Source organism: Biomphalaria glabrata, chromosome 11 (genome assembly GCF_947242115.1).
Source record: "Biomphalaria glabrata chromosome 11, xgBioGlab47.1, whole genome shotgun sequence".
Classification (NCBI taxonomy): domain Eukaryota; kingdom Metazoa; phylum Mollusca; class Gastropoda; family Planorbidae; genus Biomphalaria; species Biomphalaria glabrata.
Window position 1 is genome coordinate 7,418,956 of NC_074721.1, and position 26,171 is coordinate 7,445,126.

General features: G+C 37.8%; 1 long non-coding RNA gene across 1 annotated transcript; it reads right to left on the bottom strand.

Annotated features, from left to right (window-relative positions):
- Nucleotides 1-1,840: 1,840 nt before the first annotated feature.
- LOC106062517 (uncharacterized) lies at nt 1,841-25,698 on the bottom strand. The gene is made up of 6 exons (XR_008773778.1): nt 25,544-25,698; nt 22,406-22,498; nt 19,254-19,269; nt 14,652-14,711; nt 8,219-8,275; nt 1,841-1,926 (listed from the first exon to the last, which is right to left on the bottom strand). It is a non-coding gene; the product is annotated as an uncharacterized LOC106062517 (long non-coding RNA).
- Nucleotides 25,699-26,171: the final 473 nt, after the last annotated feature.

Here is a 26,171-nt window from a genome sequence, read left to right on the forward strand (position 1 = left end):
CCAACCATTAAATCTGTGTGGAATTTTGACGTCCTAAAAATCCGGACTCACAATCACAGTCTTTACTAGGAATCGAACACCAGAAAACTCAGTTTAGAGGCAGAGCTCTTAAATAACCTCTTGCCCCCACACCCCGTAGTCATTCCAATACACAGTTGTATATGACTAAGTTGTGTGTGTCATGTTGTAGCGCTTATGATTTGAGAAATTAATGAACAGCATGCCGAAACCAACAATATCAAGTGCAGTAACTCTTGTAGACACTCAGAATGACAGGATGAGGGTGGACCTATATTTTTTGTCTCATTACGTTTTGTACTTTGCCTAACTACATTGTAGCAATAAATACTTAACGTGAACCCGATTCATTCTCAAACTTAACATGTTCTGAAAGGCATCAATGTATGCACATCCTATGGCACACCATTTGTGGGCTGGATTATATGGTAATGTCTGTGGGTCATTTTTGACACTCTGCCTCGTCCTGACTTTTGTAACTATTCACAATATCGCCAACATCGTACAATGTAGGATCTTGATATGGAACAAACATTTATTACATAATTTAAGTCTTTTAATTACAATCGATTTTGTGATGTTTGCGAAATATTTAGATTCTCACCTATTTATCATATTCAATTCGAATATTGTATAATATTGTTGTTAATTTTTATATTTCGTCTGAAACTTAGAATGCAGTTTTGATAATCGTTATATCATACTTTGTACATGTTACATATATATATATATATATCATTTCATGTTCTAAATACTGATTTTAAAAAGTCCACTTATACATAGGCAATAGGTTCCATCACTGACTAAATTTTCAGTGGTGGAAGTTTATTCTTTGGAAGAAAATTGTTATTGATGTTTAACCTGTGATATTGTCATTATGTTACATATCAAAATAAATATGATATTTTTATTCATTATTAAATAAATATACAAAATAGCGCAGGTTGTTTACATGAGTGTGAGTTAGTTTTTGTTTTTCTATATACTTTGAGTGCAATGCAAAACTCTTATGTATCTCTGAGATATCATCTTATTAAGCGCTATGCAGATATCTAAAAGTCAATTTTAAATTTCATAATGTACATTATATCCTGATCAGAAATATAGGTCTTATGTTGCTTTGTAATTATTAAGTGTGTAAGCCCTTAAAGGATGAAGCTTATCTTATCTTATCATATATATTACAGACGTTACTTCAAAAAGAAGATAATTAATTCCTAGGCATTTCTTGTGTGAAGCTCGCCATACATGTTAATCAATGACTAACATACTTAAGGCCTAAATAGCTTTACTACTAGGACTGTCTACGGATGTAGGCTATTAGATTTTTTTGTTCGAAAAATGTGTTACATTAAATAAGAATTACACTGAAAAGTCTTTAAAAAGATTTGTTTTAATATGAGGCTCAGAGGATCGTTTTTTAGGGGATAGTAAACAACCTTTATAAATATAATATTTGCCACAGTGGCATCCATGCTGCCCTTCTGGTGTCCCTGCCAACCTATTTGAGTACCGGCCCACCGACCATTTGCCCAAATGCCCATATAGCCAGTCCGCCCCTGCAACCTACTACTCCAATCTTCAACCAATAACCTCAGCGATTACTCTAAACATCAACTGATTACTCTAAACATCAACTGATTACTCTAAACTTCAACCGATTACTCTAAATTTCAATTGATTACTCTAGCTTCAACCGATTTCTCTAAACTTCAACCGATTACTTTAGACTTCAACCGATTACTCTAAACTTCAACCGATTACTCTATATTTCATCCAGTTACTCAGTCTTCCAACAAAACACTGACACAAAAGCAAAAAAAAAGGGGAAATAACAATCTTTTATTTCGGCTCATAATTAACTTCTTTTAAATCTTTTTGGATTTCACCATTGTTTTCGCTTCCTCTCTGTAAGACAGAAACATAAACTTGATTGACGTCATTGAAAAATAGTATTCAATATTGTGAGTTATTGAAAAGTTAATATCAACAAATTAGATGAATTAATGAACTAATAGATACTGCATTTAACGAGATCCGATCTGATAAATCTAAATTAAATTTCTGAGGGCCCTAATTGATTTGTTCACTGACCCGCCCAGGGTCCACCTCTTAGATAGATGGATGCCCTAGGCCAGTACGGTCCACGGGCTAGAACCAACCAGCGATTTGGTTCCATCCGGCCTGCTGAAACGTCTGCACAAGAAGGTAGGAAATCCTCGCTACTTCAAAAAGGTTGAAAATGTATCTTTACCTTCGCTAGGGCTCGCGATTTCGATCTTCCCAGTATCTTTTTAAAAGACGACATAACGTGAAGTACACTATAAATTCTACTTTTTTGCAAAGCTTATATCAACTCACTTTGTCTGTCTTTCTGTCTGTCTGGTAAAAAAGTTTGAACATGTTGTTTTCCCATTTCCCATTTTCAAATCAAGTTAAAACATTGCACAAATATTTAATTAATCTGACAACACATGAATACATTTTAACAATGAACAATTAGTAAATTGATTGTTGGTGATTAATTATTTACATATATGTATATAACACGATATATCTCCCACTTCCCAATGATTTATCTCCCACTTCCCAACGTTTTATCTCCCACTTCCCAACGTTTTATCTCACACTTCCCAACGTTTTATCTCCCACTTTCCAACGTTTTATCTCCCACTTCCCAACGTTTTATCTCCCACTTCCCAACGTTTTATCTCCCACTTTCCAACGTTTTATCTCCCACTTTCCAACGTTTTATCTCCCACTTTCCAACGTTTTATCTCCCACTTTCCAACGTTTTATCTCCCACTTCCCAACGTTTTATCTCCCACTTCCCAACGTTTTAGCTCCCTCTTCCCAACGTTTTATCTCCCACTTCCCAACGTTTTATCTCCCACTTTCCAACGTTTTATCTCCCACTTTCCAACGTTTTATCTCCCTCTTCCCAACGTTTTATCTCCCACTTTCCAACGTTTTATCTCCCACTTTCCAACGTTTTATCTCCCACTTTCCAACGTTTTATCTCCCTCTTCCCAACGTTTTATCTCCCACTTTCCAACGTTTTATCTCCCACTTTCCAACGTTTTATCTCCCACTTTCCAACGTTTTATCTCCCTCTTCCCAACGTTTTATCTCCCTCTTCCCAACATTTTATCTCCCACTTCCCAACGTTTTATCTCCCACTTTCCAACGTTTTATCTCCCACTTTCCAACGTTTTATCTCCCACTTTCCAACGTTTTATCTCCCTCTTCCCAACGTTTTATCTCCCTTTTCCCAACATTTTATCTCCCACTTCCCAACATTTTATCTCCCTCTTCCCAACGTTTTATCTCCCTCTTTCCTACGTTTTATCTCCCTCTTCCCATTCTTCGACGAAGTTGAAAATTGGCGTAATTATTTATTGTCGATAATAAAGAAAATGGTGCGGATTTTTCTAGAACTGCATTGCTCAAAAGGTTTTTATCACGTTTTAAATATGTAGGGCTTTGATTGACTGTCAAATTTGAAGATTGGTTGCAATTTTAAATATAGCCTTGTATGAGATTTTTGTATACATATTATGCTATTAACTTACTTTAAGGACTATGAACCACGTTTCAACAAGATACTAATTAGTGAACCACACTATTTCACCATTTGTTTGGTCAATGTATATCTATCTATCGAGTTCACCGTTTCTTGCAATAGCACAAAGTAATTCAACTTACAACTTTCTTCACCAAACTTTTTCTCTTTCTCTCTAACCTAGTACTCCGTTGTTGTTTTTTAGTGTTATTTTTTTTAAGGCCGATCAAACGAGGCAGCAGCTTTGGCTAGTTTAGCCTCCTGTTCCAGCACTGTACAAAGTTAACTTTAAAAAGTGAGTCTTACAATAGGACTGATGAGGCAAGGTGGCCGACCGCTAAAACGCTTGGGTTCCGTACCGGGGTGCGGAGTTTAAATCCTAAGGAAGAAAGGTAACTTACTGAGGTTTGGACACCATAGAAGCATTACTTACCATTTGAATACCATCCCATATGGAAAAATACACCTTGCCAGCCTATAAAGGGATTGGTGTATAAAGATACGTATAGGCGTATCAAGATAAACTCAGGCGCCATTGTGCCCCAGATGATTATGCCTCTGCTTTGTTTGGTCTTACAAAAATGTTGCAAAAGTCGAGTCATAATTTAAATCGGAGGCTATGAAAAGTGATGTATTCATACATACGCATCGAAGAGAACTGTGATGCCCAGTTACGTAAAGAGATAGACAATAAGTAAATAGTTGACCATTCACATTGAATTGACAATCTGAGTGTTATTTTAGGACTTTTTTTAGCACGATCTCCGTTGCTGTTTTTTTCAAGGCAGTTCACACGAGGCAGCAGCGTTGGCTACTTGAACCTCCTGCTCTAGCACTGTACCAAGTTAACTTTAAAGAGTGAGTCCTACAATAGGACCGGTGACGCTAGGTCAAGCACTTTCGAACTAGTGTCCGGAGTTCGAAACCTGGTAAAAAAAAAAGTGATTTTTAATTTTGGGTTCTTCGGGCGCCTCTGAGTCCACCCAGTGCCAAACGAATCTCAGGAGTCTACCCAGTGCCAAACGAATCTCAGGAGTCCAGCCAGTGCCAAACGAATCTCAGGAGTCCAGCCAGTGCTAAACAAATCTCAGGAGTCCACCCAGTGCCAAACGATTCTCAGGAGTCCACCCAGTGTCAAACGAATCTCAGGAGTCCACCCAGTGCCAAACGAATCTCAGGAGTCCACCCAGTGCCAAACGAATCTCAGGAGTCCACCCAGTGCCAAACGAATCTCAACGAATCTCAGGAGTCCACCCAGTGCCAAACGAATCTCAGGAGTCCAGCTAGTGCCAAACGAATCTCACGAGTCCACCCAGTGCCAAACGAATCTCAACGAATCTCAGGAGTCCACCCAGTGCCAAACGAATCTCAGGAGTCCACCCAGTGCCAAACGAATCTCAGGAGTCCAGCCAGTGCTAAACAAATCTCAGGAGTCCACCCAGTGCCAAACGAATCTCAGGAGTCCACCCAGTGCCAAACGATTCTCAGGAGTCCACCCAGTGCCAAACGAATCTCAGGAGTCCACCCAGTGCCAAACGAATCTCAGGAGTCCACCCAGTGCCAAACGAATCTCAACGAATCTCAGGAGTCCACCCAGTGCCAAACAAATCTCAGGAGTCCAGCTAGTGCCAAACGAATCTCACGAGTCCACCCAGTGCCAAACGAATCTCAACGAATCTCAGGAGTCCACCCAGTGCCAAACGAATCTCAGGAGTCCACCCAGTGCCAAACGAATCTCAGGAGTCCACCCAGTGCCAAACGAATTTCAGGAGTCCACCCAGTGCCAAACGAATCTCAGGAGTCCACCCAGTGCCAAACGAATCTCAGGAGTCCAGCCAGTGCCAAACAAATCTCAGGAGTCCAGCCAGTGCCAAACGAATCTCAGGAGTCCACCCAGTGTCAAACGAATCTCAGGAGTCCACCCAGTGCCAAACGAATCTCAGGAGTCCACCCAGTGCCAAACGAATCTCAGGAGTCCACCCAGTGCCAAACGAATCTCAACGAATCTCAGGAGTCCACCCAGTGCCAAACGAATCTCAGGAGTCCAGCTAGTGCCAAACGAATCTCACGAGTCCACCCAGTGCCAAACGAATCTCAACGAATCTCAGGAGTCCACCCAGTGCCAAACGAATCTCAGGAGTCCACCCAGTGCCAAACGAATCTCAGGAGTCCACCCAGTGCCAAACGAATTTCAGGAGTCCACCCAGTGCCAAACGAATCTCAGGAGTCCACCCAGTGCCAAACGAATCTCAGGAGTCCAGCCAGTGCCAAACAAATCTCAGGAGTCCAGCCAGTGCCAAACGAATCTCAGGAGTCCAGCCAGTGCCAAACGAATCTCAGGAGTCCAGCCAGTGCCAAACGAATCTCAGGAGTCCAGCCAGTGCCAAACGAATCTCAGGAGTCCAGCCAGTGCCAAACGAATCTCAGGAGTCCAGCCAGTGCCAACCAAATCTCAGGAGTCCACCCAGTGCCAAACGAATCTAAGGAGTCCACCCAGTGCCAAACGAATCTCAACGAATCTCAGGAGTCCAGCCAGTGCCAAACGAATCTCAGGAGTCCAGCCAGTGCGAAACGAATCTCAGGAGTCCAGCCAGTACCAAACGAATCTCAGGAGTCCAGCCAGTGCCAAACGAATCTCAGGAGTCCAGCCAGTGCCAAACGAATCTCAGGAGTCCAGCCAGTGCTAAACGAATCTCAGGAGTCCAGCCAGTACCAAACGAATCTCAGGAGTCCAGCCAGTGCCAAACGGATCTCAGGAGTCCAGCCAGTGCGAAACGAATCTCAGGAGTCCAGCCAGTATCAAACGAATCTCAGGAGTCCAGCCAGTGCCAAACGAATTTCAGGAGTCCAGCCAGTGCCAAACGAATCTCAGGAGTCCAGCCAGTGCCAAACGAATCTCAGGAGTCCAGCCAGTACCAAACGAATCTCAGGAGTCCAGCCAGTGCCAAACGAATCTCAGGAGTCCAGCCAGTGCCAAACGAATCTCAGGAGTCCAGCCAGTACCAAACGAATCTCAGGAGTCCAGCCAGTGCCAAACGGATCTCAGGAGTCCAGCCAGTGCCAAACGAATCTCAGGAGTCCAGCCAGTGCCAACCAAATCTCAGGAGTCCAGCCAGTGCCAAACGAATCTCAGGAGTCCACCCAGTGCCAAACGAATCTCAGGAGTCCACCCAGTGCCAAACGAATCTCAGGAGTCCACCCAGTGCCAAACGAATCTCAGGAGTCCAGCCAGTGCCAAACGAATCTCAGGAGTCCAGCCAGTGCCAACCAAATCCAGGAGTCCACCCAGTGCCAAACGAATCTCAACGAATCTCTGGAGTCCAGCCAGTGCCAAACGAATCTCAGGAGTCCAGCCAGTGCCAAACGAATCTCAGGAGTCCAGCCAGTGCCAAACGAATCTCAGGAGTCCAGCCAGTGCCAAACGAATCTCAGGAGTCCACCCAGTGCCAAACGAATCTCAGGAGTCCACCCAGTGCCAAACGAATCTCAGGAGTCCACCCAGTGCCAAACGAATCTCAGGAGTCCAGCCAGTGCCAAACGAATCTCAGGAGTCCACCCAGTGCCAAACGAATCTCAGGAGTCCAGCCAGTGCCAAACGAATCTCAGGAGTCCACCCAGTGCCAAACGAATCTCAGGAGTCCAGCCAGTGCCAAACGAATCTCAGGAGTCCAGCCAGTGCGAAACGAATCTCAGGAGTCCAGCCAGTACCAAACGAATCTCAGGAGTCCAGCCAGTGCCAAACGAATCTCAGGAGTCCAGCCAGTGCCAAACGAATCTCAGGAGTCCAGCCAGTGCCAAACGAATCTCAGGAGTCCAGCCAGTGCCAAACGAATCTCAGGAGTCCAGCCAGTGCCAAACGGATCTCAGGAGTCCAGCCAGTGCCAAACGAATCTCAGGAGTCCAGCCAGTGCCAACCAAATCTCAGGAGTCCAGCCAGTGCCAAACGAATCTCAGGAGTCCACCCAGTGCCAAACGAATCTCAGGAGTCCACCCAGTGCCAAACGAATCTCAGGAGTCCACCCAGTGCCAAACGAATCTCAGGAGTCCAGCCAGTGCCAAACGAATCTCAGGAGTCCAGCCAGTGCCAACCAAATCTCAGGAGTCCACCCAGTGCCAAACGAATCTCAACGAATCTCTGGAGTCCACCCAGTGCCAAACGAATCTCAGGAGTCCAGCTAGTGCCAAACGAATCTCAGGAGTCCAGCCAGTGCCAAACGAATCTCAGGAGTCCACCCAGTGCCAAACGAATCTCAGGAGTCCACCCAGTGCCAAACGAATCTCAGGAGTCCAGCCAGCTCTACTGGGTACTTGTCAGTAGTTTTGATAAAAAGTAAAGGCGGTTGGTCATTTTGCTGGCCACATTACACTCTCGTTAAACGTAAGCCAGAGAAGCAGATGACCACAAAGTCTAAAAGGGGAACTTTACTTTTTATTTTTTTCCCCCTCTTTTCACACTGTTGAGGCTTGGCTCTTTTATGTAAATCTGCTGACAGGTAAATGTACAAACTTTGTTTTGTTTTCTTCATGTCCATCTGTTCTTTGTGTGTGTGTTGTTGTTTTTATTTTTAGCATATATAAAATAAAAGAAAGTAAATAAACACTTAAAATAGTAACACAGAGTTTGAATAAAATACTTACTATGGTATACACTTGCTAGTGGTGTAAGTCCTTCCCCCATCTTCTTCTGTAACCGGACTAAAACAACAGGAATCTCAATTAGCAAATTCATTTCATTAGTCTTCCATTCTTCTTTTTTACTCCAGCCTTTTGTTATCAATCTGACCCACCTTTTACACACGCTTCTGACTTACACAGTTCTATGCTGTTCACTCGACATGTACAATATTAGTCAACTGGACATTTCATACACAGGCACAAACACTGCACTACTAACCACTCAAAACACATGTTTAAAAGTTACTATCTTATCTTCCTTCTTGAAAGCATTCAGAAAATAATCGACTATACAAATGATTTCTCTGTCTCACTATAAATATAAATTAGTAAACTGAATACACAATAAACACAATAGAATGTTCAATTTATAATATTATGAATATTAATCATATAAATTAATAAATGTGTAGTAAAAAAAATAAGATTTTAGGTTTACAAATATACAGATTAATTATATCAAAATTGCATAATAATAAAAAGATATACATGTATCTAATTGACTTCATTCACCAACCGTAAACAAACAACATTTAGCCACGTGATTCTCTATTTCTTCTATACAAATTATGTAATCCATAAAGGCTGTCATTGTTTTATCAATATTATCACGTGGCTAAAAGTTTTTTGCTTACGATTTCTGAATGAGGTCCATTATCTGAATCAGGGTATCGTACTGGTGGCCGAACTTGCCTGCAATATCAAGTTATCTCTGGCGGCAGATCGGTAGTAGTAGTCTGTTTCTGTCACATGTTTGTATCGCTCATTTTCTCTGGCTATGTAAGTTGACTATTTATTACTGTCTCTGGGGGTGTCCATTTAAAAAATATCAGGCATGACCCTTGATCTTGAGTCTCTTAGCATTCTTCTATTTCTTGGGTATATTACCCCATTCGGTGTTTTTACCCATTAAAATCTTGGGGTCTCCGCTTCTGAGATGTTCCAAGTCTCTCCTGTGAAGCATCAACTGCAGCTTGGCTGGCTGTGAAACATCAAACAAGGCTAAAACAGGGGCGGTTGTGATCAAACTCTTAAAATAATCAACAGCCTTCTGATGTTGTTCCAACCATATCCACTTCTCTGCTAGAATTTACCAAGATAATTAATCATACCCAAAATTCTTTCTAGTTCCATGCGATCTGTAGGGTAAGGCATGAATTGTATTGCTTCTATCTTTGAGTCATCAGGCTTTATACCACTATTTGTAACGATATGTCCTACAAACTTGACTTGTTGTAATCTTAGGCTACATTTAGATGGCTTCAGTTTGATTCATTTCTTTCTGGCTATGTCTATCGTTATTCTCTTCTATAGTTCTACCTGCCATCAGTATTTCGTTTATGTATGTCTCAACCCTTTGTATAATGTTGAAAGCTTGGTAAAATCTTTTTGCAAATACTTTTGCAGGAGAGTTTAGCCCAAATGGTAGACGAAGGAACTTGCATCTACCGAAAGGTGTGTTAAAAGTTGTCAGATTTGTACAGTTCTTGTCTAGTTTAATTTGCCAAAAGGCAGAGTTGGCATCTAACACTGTAAACGCATGACTGCCATTTAGTCGGCTAGCTATTTCTTCAATAGTAGGTAATTAATTGGTAATGTTCTTTTTGTATGGCTTTGTTGAGGTCTCTGGGGTCTAGACAAATCCTTCATCCGCCTCTCTTCTTTTTTACAATAACTAGTGAGTTGACCCATGCAGTAGGATGATCTACTTTTTCTATGACACCCTCATTTTCCATTCTTCTGAATTCGTTTTTTTAATTCCTCACGTAGTGCCGCTGGGACTTTTCTTGCTGCGTGGACAACAGGTTTAATGTTGGAATTGACCTTCATAGTATATTCCTCTTCCATACAGCCACAACCAATAAATACATCTGCGTAGCCTGAGGGTGTATCGTCCTCTATATAGTCGACTCTTCTGATTAAATTCATTTCTTCATGGTGTTATTTTAACTTTGCTGTCGCACTGGACAAAGTTCCTGTAAAAGTATTTAATGTGTTAGCATTTCTTGTAATATGATTCAAATGCTAATCTCTTGGAACTTTTCTATCGGCAGTTGTCATATCAAAACCTTTACAGTGGCGCCTCTCGGGAGCCACCCAGAGTGCAAATGAGACGATTCACCCAAAAGTAACTAAAGCAAAACAAAATGTATCTAATTTAAAAGAATAAACTTTTCAGTCCTTGGATCTTTTAGAAATTTGGCTCTGGATTTTTGTATGACTTTAAAAATGATTGCATGTTTCCATTACTATTCATAGTCATCAACTTGCAAAAAATGGGACCTAAAAAATAAACTTTCAAACTCAGTATAAAAAAAATAAAGCTATTTAACACAGATGTCACTTAAGGAGAGCAGCTTGAGCTTGCAGGGAAATAAAATAAATTAATTGAAAAGATTGGCCCTACCTATGGAAAATACTGTTTAAAACATTTGAAAAGACTTGTTTCTTTTTAGGTGTTTTTCTCGATAATCACATTTTTTGCTTCGGTTACCTTCTTCATTTTGTAACTCTTTTTTTTATTTGTTGATGGATTCTTATGAAATTTGGAATATATGTTAACAACATAATGTAGTTTCATTATATTGAGCCAGTTTTTCAATAATTGTCTTCAGTTTTTTAATTTTCTACATTTTGTCTCCAAAATTGTGATTTTTTATAGAAAAAAACATATCATAAGTTTGAATAAAAATATTTAAAAAGTAAAAAGATTTATTCAATTTCCAAGTCTATAGCTTTCTAGATACATTGTTAAATTATACAATTCAAGTTATTTCATTCATTTTCAACAAATACTTTAGGAGTAGAATTGGCTTAAAGTTACCTTAAAAAATCCAATATGGCGGTGTTTACATGGCAACCAAAAATTTGTTTAAAGATTTTTTTTTATATTTTTTACATTAGATTAACTCTATAAATATGTATACAAAATATGAATGGTTGATGTTGATTTGAGGAGTTTCTTTTTAATTGCTTGAAGATTTTGTATGGAAGATTATTGAATTGTGCACCCGTATCCAACGTGAATGTGACTTGTTTGTTTTCAACAATAATGAGTGAGTTCTTTTCATTGCTTAGGCTATGACAGCCAATACTGTCGATGAATTTTTTTTTCCTCAATGGAGTCATCTTGACCTTCTGACTTCAATGACACTTATGACATGTTTCACCATAAGTTGGACACTGATGTGGTTTGTGTTTCTTGCCGCAATAGCTACAACTCACATCACCTTTTGTTCTTTTAAAGCTTTTGTTAGCTGATTTTACAACTTATACCCCCCCCCCGCTTTCTTTATTCATGAGCTTAAGCTACCATTCAGTTGCCTCAGCTGCCCGACATATATTTTCTGCCTTGTCAAGGTCTAGATCTAGTTCTCTCAAAAGTATTGCGCGGGGTTCTCATTCTTTTTGCCACCAACTATCCTATCCTTAATTGGGGAATCGTTTAGCAAATCAAACTCACATGTCTTTGCTTTGAGTTTAATGTCAGTGACAAAGCTCCTTCATGTTGAGAACGCTGGAAAAAAATACATGTCTTTCAATGGTAACCTTTTTTTCTTGGTAGACAGAACTTCTTGAACTTAATAAGAATGCAGTGAAGTGTATGGAAAGACTTGCTGATCTCACATTTATTACACTCATTATCCGTCTATTGGAAAAAGTTATACACCTGCGCTGCTTCTAGGCCAATCACATGCAATAATGTCATAGACTGTATTTCTCTGCTTTTTGTATCTAATCCACTTGTATTCGTATATATCTGAAAGGATTGCTTGAACATTTTCCAATTTTCTGCTACATTCTCATTTAATTCCAGCTGTTGTAGCGGGTGGAGTCCGTCCAACTAACACCATGTACAGAGGCACTAAAACAATACGAGTTTTAATTAGCAAATTCATTTTATTAGTCTTTTATTCTTCTTTTTAACTCCATCCTCTTGTTATTAATCTGACCCACCTTTTACACACGCTCCTGACTTACACACTTTCTATGCTGTACACTCAACCATGTACAATGAAAGTCGACTGGTCATTTCATACACAGGCACAAACACTGCACTACTAGCCCACTCGAAACGCAAATCTCATCTTATATGATACAGACGATACTTCAAAAAATAGATGATGATTACGACCTAGGCGTCAAGAATTTATACAGGCATATTAACCAATGACATAAATTCTGCCAAGTCACTGGTTTTCCTGGCTAGCTCAGGCAACCCATTCCATGCTCTAATAGCGCTAGGGAAAATGAGCATTTGTACAAATTTGTCCTAGCATATGGGTAGAGGAATGTGCCTATATCTTTCTGAATATTTTATTAGATTTTGTTTTTGTATCTGAAGATTATGGTTCAGTGTGTTATGTATAATTGCTACTTCACTTTGGTTCTTTTATCACCAAGGCTTTCTAAATTTAGTGATTTTACTAAAGGTGTTACTCTAGTCAAATGTGAATTGTAGATTTTTGTTTATAAATCTCACTGCTCTATTTTGTGTCTGTTCCAGTTTCTTAATGTTTTCTTAAGTTGAAGGGTACCAAACAGAGGATGCATATTCAATTATTGGCCTAACCAAGATTGAATAACATTTTGGTTTAAAGTTCTTTTTCGATATATGTATATATAAATTTCTTTTAATAATCCTAATGTTGTTTTTTTATAGTTTCATCAATCTGGTTATTCCATGAATTTTTTCATTTACTGTAACACCTAGGGTATTTTGCGTTTTTAGTTTATTTTGTTTTTAGTTTATCATAAACAAGAAATTAATTTGTTTTTTTTTTTTTGTTACACTTTAATAACTGACATATGTGTGAGTGGTAAGACAGGCTCCAATTTGATTCCCATATCTCTAATCCATCTAATTCTCTTTGTAAAATTTCTGTATCTTGTATTGCTTTTATTGTTCTAAATATTATGCAATCGTCTGCAAATAATCTGACTTTTTTTCCTGAACTAATGCTATTTGGTAAATCATTTAAATAAATTAAAAAAGTAGTGGACTTAAGACTCTTGCTTGAAGTACACCTGCGTTTACTGTTGTTGGTGTTGATTTAGAGCCATTTATTATAACAGTTTGTTCTCTCCCTTTCAGTAAATTTTTTATTCACTGATACAATGGACCGTCAATGCCGAAATATTTTAATTTTTTAAGCAAACTATGGTGGTAAACTTTGTCAAAAGCCTTAGAAAAATCTAGTAAGATAGCATCTATTTGCTCACTATTATCTAAACCTTTTGAAAAATCATCAATTAGTCCTATTAGTTGTGTTTCACATGATCTATATTTCTTAAAGCTATGTTGACATGTAGTAAGGACATTATGTTTGTCTAAGTGGTTTATGATGTTGCTACATATTATGTGTTCTAGGATTTTACATGTGATTCTGGTAAGTGATACTGGTCTGTAGTTTCCTGGCTCAGATTCTTCTTCTTTTCTTAAAAAAAGGGGTGACATTAGCTTCTTTCCAGTCCCTTGGTACTCTGCCCTGGTTAAGAGATGTCTAAATTAAAACTTTGAACACTGGTGCCGGCTCATTGCTCAGCTCTTTGAGTAATCTAGCTGGAGTACCATCAGGTCCAAATGTTTTAACGTGCTTAGTTTTGGTAATAGTTTTTTTGGAATCCCTTTTCTTGTACTTTGTATATCTCCTATGTTGTCTACTTGGTTCAAATTAAGTAATATGTCTTTGTCTCCTTGGGCTTAGTTTGCTGATGCTAAATATTTATTATGTTAGCTTTAGTTTTATTTTCTTTATGTGTTAAGTTATCTTCTTTTTTAAATGGCGCTTTGCCAGTTGTTTCCATGTTCTTAGACTTAATATATGACCATAGGTTTTTGTTGTTATCTTTAGATATTACATTGTTAATACATTCACTCTTCAGCTGTCTGCTTACTTTTTGGGTTAGGTGTTTAATTTTAATATACTTTTTAAATAGCCAACACTTACTATCACATGTGTTCAATACATGTATTAAGATAAAAGATATCAATTTCAAGTAAGCAGGTTTTACAGAGCTAGCCAAAAAATCGGTTTCAATAATTTGTTTCTCGAGTGGATTGGGGAACGTGGAAGGCAAAAAACATGTTTGTATAGTGCTCTATGATACGTAAAGAGGAAGAATGGTCTTTCTTAGAAATTGTGTTTATTTTTATGGTTTTCATGTTGTGGATTTTTTTTAAATGAATTTATGAATTAGCGCACTCTATTAAAATGCAGAGGTCAAAGTTTAAGCACTCGTATGCATCCATATTGACCCATGAAGAGATTTTGACAATAATGAATGAAAAAAAAAAAAGAAAAAAATCGTCCCAGAGAAAAAAGTCAGTAAGAGGCGAGAGAGAGAGAGAGAGAGAGAGAGCAATGAAAACACTGTAGAAAACGTTTGAACTCACGTGCATTTCAAATTTTCGCAGCAAGGTCTACGACCACAGGATTGGTAATCCATTTGGCATCTTTAGGATAAAAAAAGCAAAAAAGTTATAGTAACTGTACTGTACCAGATTAGGCTACTCTATTTGACTTGATGATACCTGTGCCAAAGTCGTAACATTACGATTTTACTTACTCGCATATATGTGTTTCTGTTAGAAACACTCTAAAAACCAAAGAAAAGAAAAGGTCATGTATTACAACAACTCCCCCCCCCCCCAATCACAATTTTTTTTTTCAAAGTTTGTTTTCTTTTCATGCCTCCTTTATTCTGGAGAGGACCAAAACGCCCTATTATTATATTTAAAAATCAGGCGTTTGATTTAACTCTTTCTCTCCTAACAGACGATACCAAAGTTGATTCCACCAGAATGTGGTCAATAATTACGGAGAGAAAGAGTTAAGGACGACATCGTTCCTACAACAGTTAATGACCGGGCATTGGTCTAGTTTCCATGAGATGACACATAGCCCGCTTTGTGAGTGAAGGAGGCCATGCATACAAAGTAAACTTAAACAGTTTGGCCATTGTATATTCTAATGAAAAGGATGTCCTTTAATTTATTTTCAGAGCGCTACCCTTCTTTTGAAATAGTAGGTATAAATGAAATCTTCTAAAGTCAGCGATAAAAGGGAACGCTAAAAAAAACTTTAAAGTATGTATCCACGGGCTTTCCTTGGGGTTTCAACTGTGTGCACAGCAGCTTTTGTGACTTTTTAATTTAAAAAGTTTTTAATGTATACATTGATATATATATATATATATATATATATATATATATATATATATGTATATATATCCGTTGATTCGCTCCTAGGCTTTATATTTATTGATAATTATGGCCGGAACACCCTTTCTTTTATTTTTTGTAATAACTGGGCCACATTTTATCAATCGTGTTTTATAGCTCATAGCGAATTTGGATCATCTCATGATAAATAAATGGACGTAAGCTGTGGTCGGAATAATGTCGCCAACATAACTTTCGCCCCTCTAATGTATCCAGAAGAACCGCAAGTGCGATACAGTTTCCTCGCAAGTTCTGTCAGGGTGCAGCACTGAATGCGTAAGGATACTAGGCTCCTGAATTTTTTTTCTAAGGGTTCTTCTTCTTCGTTCTCATTGTTATGTTGGAGTGTTCATATGACTAGACCAATACATGAGATGAACTGCGCAGTGGTTTCCAAATCAGGGAGCTCTCCATATAGTTTTCTTTCTATTGGGGCGATTTGGGGCCAATGTCTTATACGGGCCTCTTGGTAAAGAGAGCATTTTTGAGGACGTGGTCGGCATTCTCTGGTAATACTAAGGGTTGATTCCCAAAGATTTCTCCATGAGTGGGTATAGTTGCAATGCTACAAAGGTTTGAATTCAAAATTTTTTTTTTTTTACTATATGGTCTAGCCATGGCTAACGAGCTCTCGTGCCAGAAGCTTATTGGTATAGGCTCCAAATACTCACCTTTGCCCTTTCTTCTGTCATTGAAAACAGTTTCATCGAGCTTAATATCTGAACCACACGTACAGGTCAGGACTTTGGTTGTTAGAGGCTATTTAAGACCCACGCCATTATAGGTAGTGGAGTGCTTATATTTATTATAACTTCCGGCAATGACAGCTTTGTAAATCATTTGGCACGACTAGGAATTTATTATTTGTCTTATTTAATAGGGGACGTTTTAACTAAGTGACAATGACGTGACTAGTAAAACAAGGCTAGGGTTTTAGAGACAGAACAAAATAGAAGTCGACCGTAAACAGGCCTACTTTCTGGATAACGTGGAGCTAAGTCGCACTTTCCTAAAACGTTAGCTGACATTCGATGGTTCCCTTCATCGGTATTAAACTTGTTCGATATTCAGTATCTGCGTCGACTGCATATATATATATATATATATATATATATATATATATATATATATATATATATATATATATATATATATATATATATATATATATATATATATATGTGACGATACGAAACTTGCATGCAGAAGTTCATTTGAGTTTTTAACAGCAAACCGTGAGAAACTTTAATTTTTAACATAAAACAATTATTTTCTTGTCAACCCATAACTAATTTCTTGTAGGATTTATCCCCCCTCGCACGTTTCTCACGGGACGAACTCGACGTAAAACATTAACTAGCCTCTCGAGGGCTAACTTTTAATTATTGACCGCTGGACAGGTGACCAGCACACTATGAAGTCGCTGCACCCGCGCTACACGCCGCGGCCTAATAACTTTTCACACCTATCCCCCCCCCCCCCCCCGCAGGATACACATCGCTCTAAGAATAGCATTGCACTCGGGCTGGACAGATACATATTCGCTTAAGACTTTACTCTCACGGTAGGCAACGAATATTGACCATAAATCTGACCTGACGCTTGACATCTCCGGTACATCGATACATGTGAGAAAATCAGCTAGCTTTCTTCCCCACCCGTTAAACGAAAAGTCCCATCTATATATAGAGAGAGACCAAAGCATTCCAAGTTAGGCCCGCTAGGATTCATACAGTCTCCTCTGTTAGGAAGTTTAACTGTGAGGTTTCATTAGGGACAAACGGGTAAGTGTAAACATTTTACTATGCTTATTTTATATTATAGGAATGTGTGAGTACACATTAGTACACAACCACGTTCCCCGTCATTACATTAAGACTTTATTATGTATGTATCTTGTACTATTTTATGTCAATGCTATATCTTCACATAGTATTATTAATGCCGCTATGGTTGTCTACGTTTGAAACTATAGTCATTTTATTTAATTTGTTATGTTTCATCCATTCCTGTATTTTAGTGATTGATGTAAACAATACCCTTTAGTGAATCTAAGTACTGTCTAAGAACTTAGATCGCAGTGCTCTAAACTTACAGAGCCCATGTGAAATTAGTTATTTCACATTTCTGTTGTATATCCCTCATACATGTTATTATGTCTCCCACCCTTGTGAACTTATAGTTCTTTGGATGAATGTAATTTTGATTAACTATATCAAACACTTATTACTGTAGCCATATCCCTAATATTTTATTTTTATCTTATCCTTTAGTATATAATATGCTCATTCCCCATTTTACTGTAACTGATTACTTATCGTCGTAATCAAATTTAATGGATGAATCTTAGCTAGTATCATCCTACATTATATGATGACACATTTACTGTAGTTATCTTACCTGTATCTTGTTTGCTATTGAGTTATACGCATGCTTTAAGATTTTATACATGATTGTCTTAAATGCCTTATTGGGATTGATACCAATGCCTACATCTGATTGATTGCAAGGCATATGGGAATCCCTGCTCAATGCCTTTAGAAGGTTCCTAATTGTCTGTCTTATCCCCAGCCTGGTTGCTACCCCTGGTTGCTACCCCTGATTGCTACCCCCGATTGCTACACACGATTGCTACAACTACCAGATCTCCATAGAAAGCTGTAACCGGAGCAGACCACACCAGATACCCCCCCCCCCAAATACATACCTGTTAGCAAGAAGGCATTGCCTACGGTCCTTGGCCTTAACATATTGCCCAGTGTCCACAGTGCCTCATACTGCCCAGTATCATCTGCCCAGTACCCGGCCCAAACTGTCCACTGCCCAATAGCTATTGCCTAATGCCGACAGATTAGAGCAACCTTCGCAGCAGAAGATAAACTGGTGTTGAGTTAGCACGGCTCTCTACGAGCTAGAGATCACAGCTGAGAGATCATCCCACTACAACTTAGTCTGCAGCACCAACCCTCTCTATTGCTAAACAGGCAGCGGCCTCACCCTAGAGCCAGTTTGCCTAAAGCAAAGAGAACATCTCGAGCCGACGTCCTAAGACAGAGCCGGATGACTCATCCTTCTGAGTGCCAGTCCTACGACTGCCAGAAGACGACCCACGGGCTAGCAGATAAGAAAATAAGTAGCAGACATAGGAACATTCTTCTCCTCCAATCACTCAATAATTAGCAATCCATGATGAGCAGTTATTTTAGATATTAGCACCTTCATTTCACTTCTTAATTATAATTTTATTTGATCATTTATCTTGTGTATTTTTTTCATTTATTAAATTTTATTTATTTATAAACGCATAATATTGGTCTGTTCTTACTGTTAGTTGCGGTGTGCCCGTACAAAATCTTATATGTGAGCGGGATAAAATTAATCAAATTTCCCCTAGACCTAAACAAACAAGCCATATATTAACTAATTAACATCTCGTCACAATATATGACTATTAAACGAATTCGAAATAAAAGATTTGCACAGGCATTCATATTATTTCAATGAGATGATCCAAAATCGCTTCGCGACAAAGATAGGTAGGTTTTATGGGTTAAATTTTATCGTTTTAAATTAGGAACCAAATAAAATCTCTTTGTGGGACTCAATAAGCTCACACCACGAACATTGTCACAATCATGACCACAAAAATTCTTCCCTTTTTAAGAATTGATAAATATAATTACCTGGCATTGTTAAAACTATCAATAATAACCTTTGTAAAAAAAAAATTTTTAGATGCCAAATAGGGAAGAAGAGCTACTACACCATACTAACCTTGGGTATCCTCTTCCTGCGTAATTAAAAAATACAAGTAAAAACGTTAAAACTAATGTATTTATAAGTATATTTAACAGTATTCTTCTTTGTTAGTAATATAAGGGGATGAACTAAATAAACGTTATTTGAATATAACATCAAATGTAATGCGTAGGCTAAGACAATTAAAAGAGAACGTAATTGTATCTCAAAGAAAATGACTTTGTTGAGATGCAAGTAAATATCTAGCTGAGAGTTATGCGCACTGGACAAGATGGCTGCCTTGCATATCCAGTTATCAAAGATGATTTTTTTGTTTTGTTTTCTTATATTAAAATCTAACCGAATTGTTTTAAAAAAAATAATAATTAAGAAGTTTAAATTATAGATATAACTTAAATCAGCTTTTTTTCCCACTAATTAATTTAAATTAACAACTTTTATTTTCGGGCTACTTTGACTCACCACTGATTACTAATACCAACATATAGTATTGTTACTAATAATAGTTACTATAGCAATAAATGAATAATATAGTTAATTCTACACGTGCATATATTAAATTGTAAAGACATAGATCTAGATTTAGGTCTACATAATAGCATCAAATATATTTTTAGAAATAGATCCATAAAATATACTTCTAATTTAGGCTTAGTAATAGTTACTTAGATAGTCAGATAGGTAGATAAATAGTTTTATTCTAGATCTAAAATTATAAGAGACTTAAAATAGATTTCATTACCAATCTAAATCTAGATCTAGCTAGAATTATATAAGAAGACTAGATTTAGCTAATAAATACTAATCATTAAACCATTGTAAACTAGCTTTCCCTTTTAAACCTTAGATTTAGACTAGATCTTTAAAAACTAAAACCGAACAACAGCCATCATCAAATTGCTCTGGCTATTTATTCTCATATGTACTAAATACACACTAACTGAACACATATCTACCTCAGTCAACTCTAAACGTAAAAAAAGAAACAGTAATTATCAACCGTCAATACAACTTCAAAAATCAGCTGACATACACACCCATAACAGAAGAATACCCATCACAAATGGAAGTTCTCAATTAGAAACTGACGAAATAAATATCTATCAATCTTAATATTAATAGCAGGAGATGTAGAATCAAACCCAGGACATAGATCTAAAGATAGATGAAACATCTGTAAAAAGTATGCACCATGAAAGCAGAAAACCATTTAATGTGACACCTGTGATGAATCGTACCTTGTATCATGTCTCCAAACGAAAACATCTGTGTGTTATGCATTAGACAACAAAGAAGTATCGTGGCACTGTGTACCGTGTGGGTTACTTGAGTTAACATCAGGACTGTTTGACTCCTTTGATACAGACACTTCTAACCCATACAACATTTTAAACACCATCCCAAGTTAAACTCAAAAACCACTAGCCAGATCCAGTCCTGTTATATCTTCTAAAACTATTAAAACACCATCATTAAATAAACCTACTAATACTGTAATACCAAAGTACCTTAAAACCTTAGTAATGATTTTTAAAAAAAATTGGGAACAAATCAGCAGACTTAGAACTCTTTTTAGAATATGAGAAACCAGACATAATTGCAGGAACAGAAACTTGGCTGCATCCTAAAATTTTTAATTAATGCAGAAATTTTCAATAGTGATTATGAAATAGCTAGAAAAGATAGACTAATAATCATGGAGGAGTTCTTTTAGCAATAAAAAAAAACACTCTCATAGCAGATGAAATAACCTTAACTGACTGAAAAAATGTAGAATCAACATTTTGTAAAATTAACACCACCTCAGCATCCCTAATAATAGGCAGTATCTACAGATTACCAAATTCTAATATAGAGTACATGCAAGATTTATGTATTCAGTTAACTACAATTAGAGAAAAAAATGCAGTTATTTAGATTACGAGTAACTTCAACCTTTTTACCTTTATCTTTACCTTTACAAACCCCTTAGTCTATTGGACAGTTGGGGCACAATGCAAAACTCATCGACCGTCTTTCTCTGTCTTTTGTCTTTGTTAGAAACTCTTTCAGATGCAGGCCCGTCTATTCTTTTATGTTGTCCTCCTTCCGCTTTCTTTGTTTGCCTCTTCGTCTTTTTTTCAGATATTGTTCCCTGAAGGAAGGTCTTTGCGAGCCCCGAAGATCTTGTAATATGGCCATAGATCTTAAGCTTGCGTTTTTTTACGAAAGATAATAGGTCATCATAGGGTCCAATCACTGCAGTAACCCTGTTCTAATCTCTTGGTCTGTGATGCGGTCTTTGAATGTGATGCCTAGGATCCTTATGTGGCATCTCAATTCCATTGCTTGGATCCTCCTCTCTAGCTCTGCATTCAACTCACAAGCAGATAAAATGTGATCATGACCAGGGAGCGCATCAGAATGATTTTGGTACCGAGGGCTAAGCCTTTTCTTTCCATATTATTTTAAGTTTTGAAAAGGCTGCTGTGAAGTGTGCTATTCGGGCCACTAGTTCGGATTTCTCTCCTTCTGATACAATGGCTCCGAGGTACTTGAAGCTGCTAACACTAGTCAACTTTTCACCTCCAATAATGATGTCCATTTTAAAGCCCTGTAGGCTAATGGTCGAAAATTTTTTTTCAGCATTTATTTGTATGCCATATGCTGCAGCTGTCTTGTCATTGCGCATCACCAAGTCAGCTAGTTCTTCTTCTGTCCCTGCTAGTTCCAGTTTCTTAATGTATTCTTAAATTGAGGGGTCCGAAACAGAAGATACACATTCTATTATTGGTCTAAACAAGATTAAATAGCATTTTATTTTATGTTCTTATTTGATTTACATAAATTTCTTTTATAAACCCTAATGCTTTGTTTTGGGGTTTTTTTTTAGTTTCATAAATATGTGGATTCCATGACAGTTTTTCCATTTATTATAACATCTCTTTTGTGTTTGTATGGGATAGTAGACGTCGAAGATTGAACACATTGCCTTCTGAACGAAACCTGATGTAGATGCACTAGTGCAATCGCTGCCTCATTTGAACTAGCATTACGCCAAAGAGGCAAGTTAATAGAGTACGAGCAAATACACAGCCTTGCTTCACGCTATTTTTACTAGGAATGTTTCAGACAGGTCAGCATTGTATCGGATATGTCCCATATATGTTAACATTTGTTAAACTTACCCTGCATTGGTTGTATCATACAGGAGAGAAGGATAAAAAGTGTGGTCGTCAAAACCAAAGTTTTCATTTCAGTTTTGTTCTTTTGATTTCAAACTGTTAAAAAGATAGATGTTTTGTTATGAGTTATGTTTTGTTTAAATATAAGTTTATTTCATTACTATAAGATCTATATCTCATTTCCAATTAAACCTGTGAATAGTATATTAAAAGATATATTGATTTTTTTTTTGTTTAAAACACAAGTTTATTAAAGTTATTTAAAGTTCATATATTTAAAATGTATTTAAAATAGAATACGCCCTCGATTTAGTTCTACTAGCTACCAAATGGAATGGAACAATGACTGACCATCAACAGTTGGTGCCTGGATGGATGGATGGCTGGACAGAGGGACATGAGACCAAGTGTTATAGAATGCCACAACATTGATCTGCGTCGTAGCAGCCTCGTTGTCTTGTTCCATTGAAATGTTGGTCTCCACTGCCGACACCTTGCCACATTACAAATCAGTGTTCACACCTTCTATGACAATTGGTGTCGATGGAAGGATAGATCATCCCGCCATTCTGCGATTTCATTTTTAGGAAACTCTAAATACCATTTTCTTTAGATGTTTGCCCAAGACATTCAAGTGATCAGAAAATCTGTCAACTACACATTGCCAAATGTTTCATTCATTATCACAGCTGACACCTTTGTTAAAACTCTGTCGTTTAGTAGTAGATCCAGCATGGGCGTCGCCAGGATTTTTTTTGAAAGGGGGGGGGCTGGGGGGATTTTTTCCCGCCCCCCCCCCCACCCCGCGAAAAAGAAATATGTATGTATGTGTGTGTGTGTGTACATAATTAATCTTTATTACATTTCTGACCCTCCACTATTTCAGAAGACGTTTATTGTGCCCTAGAATTGGTTCTCCCTGGAGTTAGTGGATAACTTGTAGACTCCCGCCTTTATTAGCGAGGGGCTCTGGGGGAGTTCGCAACCAGCGCGGGGTGGAGACCAACCTCTAAGCACAATTTCTGGTATTGAAAGCCAGCAAAATGCATTTTCTGAGGCATATACAAAGCATTATCTTGCTATTAAAAAGTTTTATTTCAAAAACTTAATCTGCTATTCTGACTTAGAACCTCCCGCGCCTTTTGGCGCATTTTCTGGCAAGCTGTTTTCACAAAAATCTTCCACTGGCAATGTCTGAAGCCTTTTACCACCTGCTCTGGGGACATCAATGAAAGTATGGCGCCAAGTTGAACTAGGATGTCATCGCTACTCATATTATGCGTAATTCATTTTTTAGTAGAACTTGATCCGCAAATCTTATGCGTCGTTCTGTCACAACCTTACTAAGGGGTGGGCATATGATTTCCTTAATTTAGACCCGAACTCTATAACTGATTCCTAAAATCTGTCTTGTTGAGCCACATTTAGTGTTTTTCAATTTTGGCAGATCACTATTCACTGCACTTTATTAATGAAGCCCAGCCACTAATGGAAATGTGAAATCTCTCTTGTTTACGCTCTTTGAATTAGATGCCTGTATTTCGCTTAATTTATATTAAAAAGGGAAGTTTTATCATCAAAATCATCTGTTGGGTAGTATTAAACTAAGAAAAAAAAATCTCAGGAGTTTTTTTTTTTAATTCAAAACCCCATTTAGCTACGGTGATACAATTTCGTGACTGTAGTTTGCATTAGAATAATATTAAAGAGAAAAGTTTTTAACTCAAAACGCTCTGTATGGGATTTTTAAACTCAAAACCATCTGGAGGGGAGTTTTAAACTTTATAAAAAAAGCCATCTAAAAGACGAGGGTTTAAACTCAAAATCCCTCATAGGCTTGGCTACGCTCAAAGAATTTTAATGTGTAATTTGCTTTTTTTTATATTGAAGAGGTATTTTTTAGCTTCAAACCCCTCTGAAGGGGGATTTTAACTAAAAACCACCTTTGGCTATGCTCATACCATTTTGAGTGCGTAATTTCCTTTTTTCTAATATTGAAGAGGCATTTTTTAGCTTCAAACCCCGCAGTCGGTGGGAGGGGGTAAACTCAAAACTCCTTTGGTTACGGTCATGGATTTTAGAGTGTGTAATTTAATTGCTTTTTATATTGAAGATGTACTGTTTAGCTTCGAACCCAAACTGGAGGGTGGGGGTTTGAACTGAAAACCTCACATTTGACTACACTCTTCATAGAATTTTTAGTGTATAATTTGTATTGTTTTTAGTGTTAATGGGCTTTTTTTTTTAGCTTTAAACCCCGCTGAAAGGGGGTTTAAACTCAAAACTCATTTAGATACGCTCATAACATTTTGAGTGCGTAATATTCTTTTTTTATATTGAAGAGGTGTTGTTTAGTTTCAAACCCCGCTGAAGGGTGGTTTAAACTCAAAACCCCTTTTGCTACGCTCATAGAATTTTGAGTGTGTAATTTGCTTTTTTTTTATATCGAAGAGGGGGTTTATCGTGAGTTTTAAAAGGGTTTTAAAATCAAAATCTTCCTTAGCTGTTGGAATTTGGGGATTGTCGTTTGCATTCTTTTGTTTAGAATTCAACTGCAAAACCCCCTGGTAGACGTTTTAAACTCAAAACCCCCAGGTAGCGGGTTTTAAACTCAACCCACCAAGTAGGGGGCTTTAAACTCAAAACCCCCTGGTAGCGGGTTTTAAACTCAACCCACCAAGTAGAGGGTTTTAAACTCAAAACCCCCTTGTAGAGGGTTTTAAACTCAAAATCCCTTGGTACGGGGTTTAAACTCAAAATCCCCTAGCTGTGCTGGAGTTAATGATGATTTACTATAAAAATCTCACCTCAAATAAATTAAATGAAAGCAAAAAATCAATCACTGAATTCCGACCCCCCCCCCTTTTGCGGGGGGGGGGGGGGTATTTCATTTCGGGAGGGATTGAACCCCAACCCCCACTTGGCTACGCCCATGAGATCCAGACACTCTGTCCAGCTAAACATTTGCTGGCGTATTAGATTCTAAATGTAGAACTTACAAAAAAACTCATGTTAACAAAATGAATTTAAAATTAACTTATTGACAGTAAATTGAACGAATCCAATTTCAAAATAGATGAATGGACAAAAAATACGTGAACTTTGTATTGAACTATTATATTAAAACAAAATAAAACTCACCCTAAAAAAACAACTCGCCTTTCTGTTAGGTGCTCGTCTTTTGTGTGCCCTTTCTCAATAAAACACTCACTATTTATAACCTCAACTACGACAGACTTCCTTTTGATTTACATCAGAATTGATTTAGCCTATTGTCCTATACATCAAAATTATCTGCTTAGTTTTACCCGAAATTCTGACATAAATCCGGACATCAACGTTTTACGTAAGAATTAAGCCTCATTCATCACACATTGTGTACATTTTTATAGCGTCTTTGGGAGTCAGTTGGTATGTTTTAATACCAAATAGGATTGGTGTAACACCTGCTATGGCTAGTTAATCATTTAATCACTAGCGGATCCATAAGTTTGGAGAGTGGGGGCCATTTTTTTCCAAACCCTAACCCTAACGCCCAGTACACACTAACCCTAAGCGTAAACGCGCATACACTTATATATTTATACGACATGATTAGGTTTTAGTTATTTGTTTCGGGAATAGGGGGAAAGTTTTACTTTGTGACAAATGATGTGATAACTCTTTAAAAAGTAAGAACGCTCTAAGTGACGCTAGATTCAAGACACTTTCTTATTTACAGTAATAAGAACAATACTTATATGGACGGCTAGAACTAGATGACATCCGA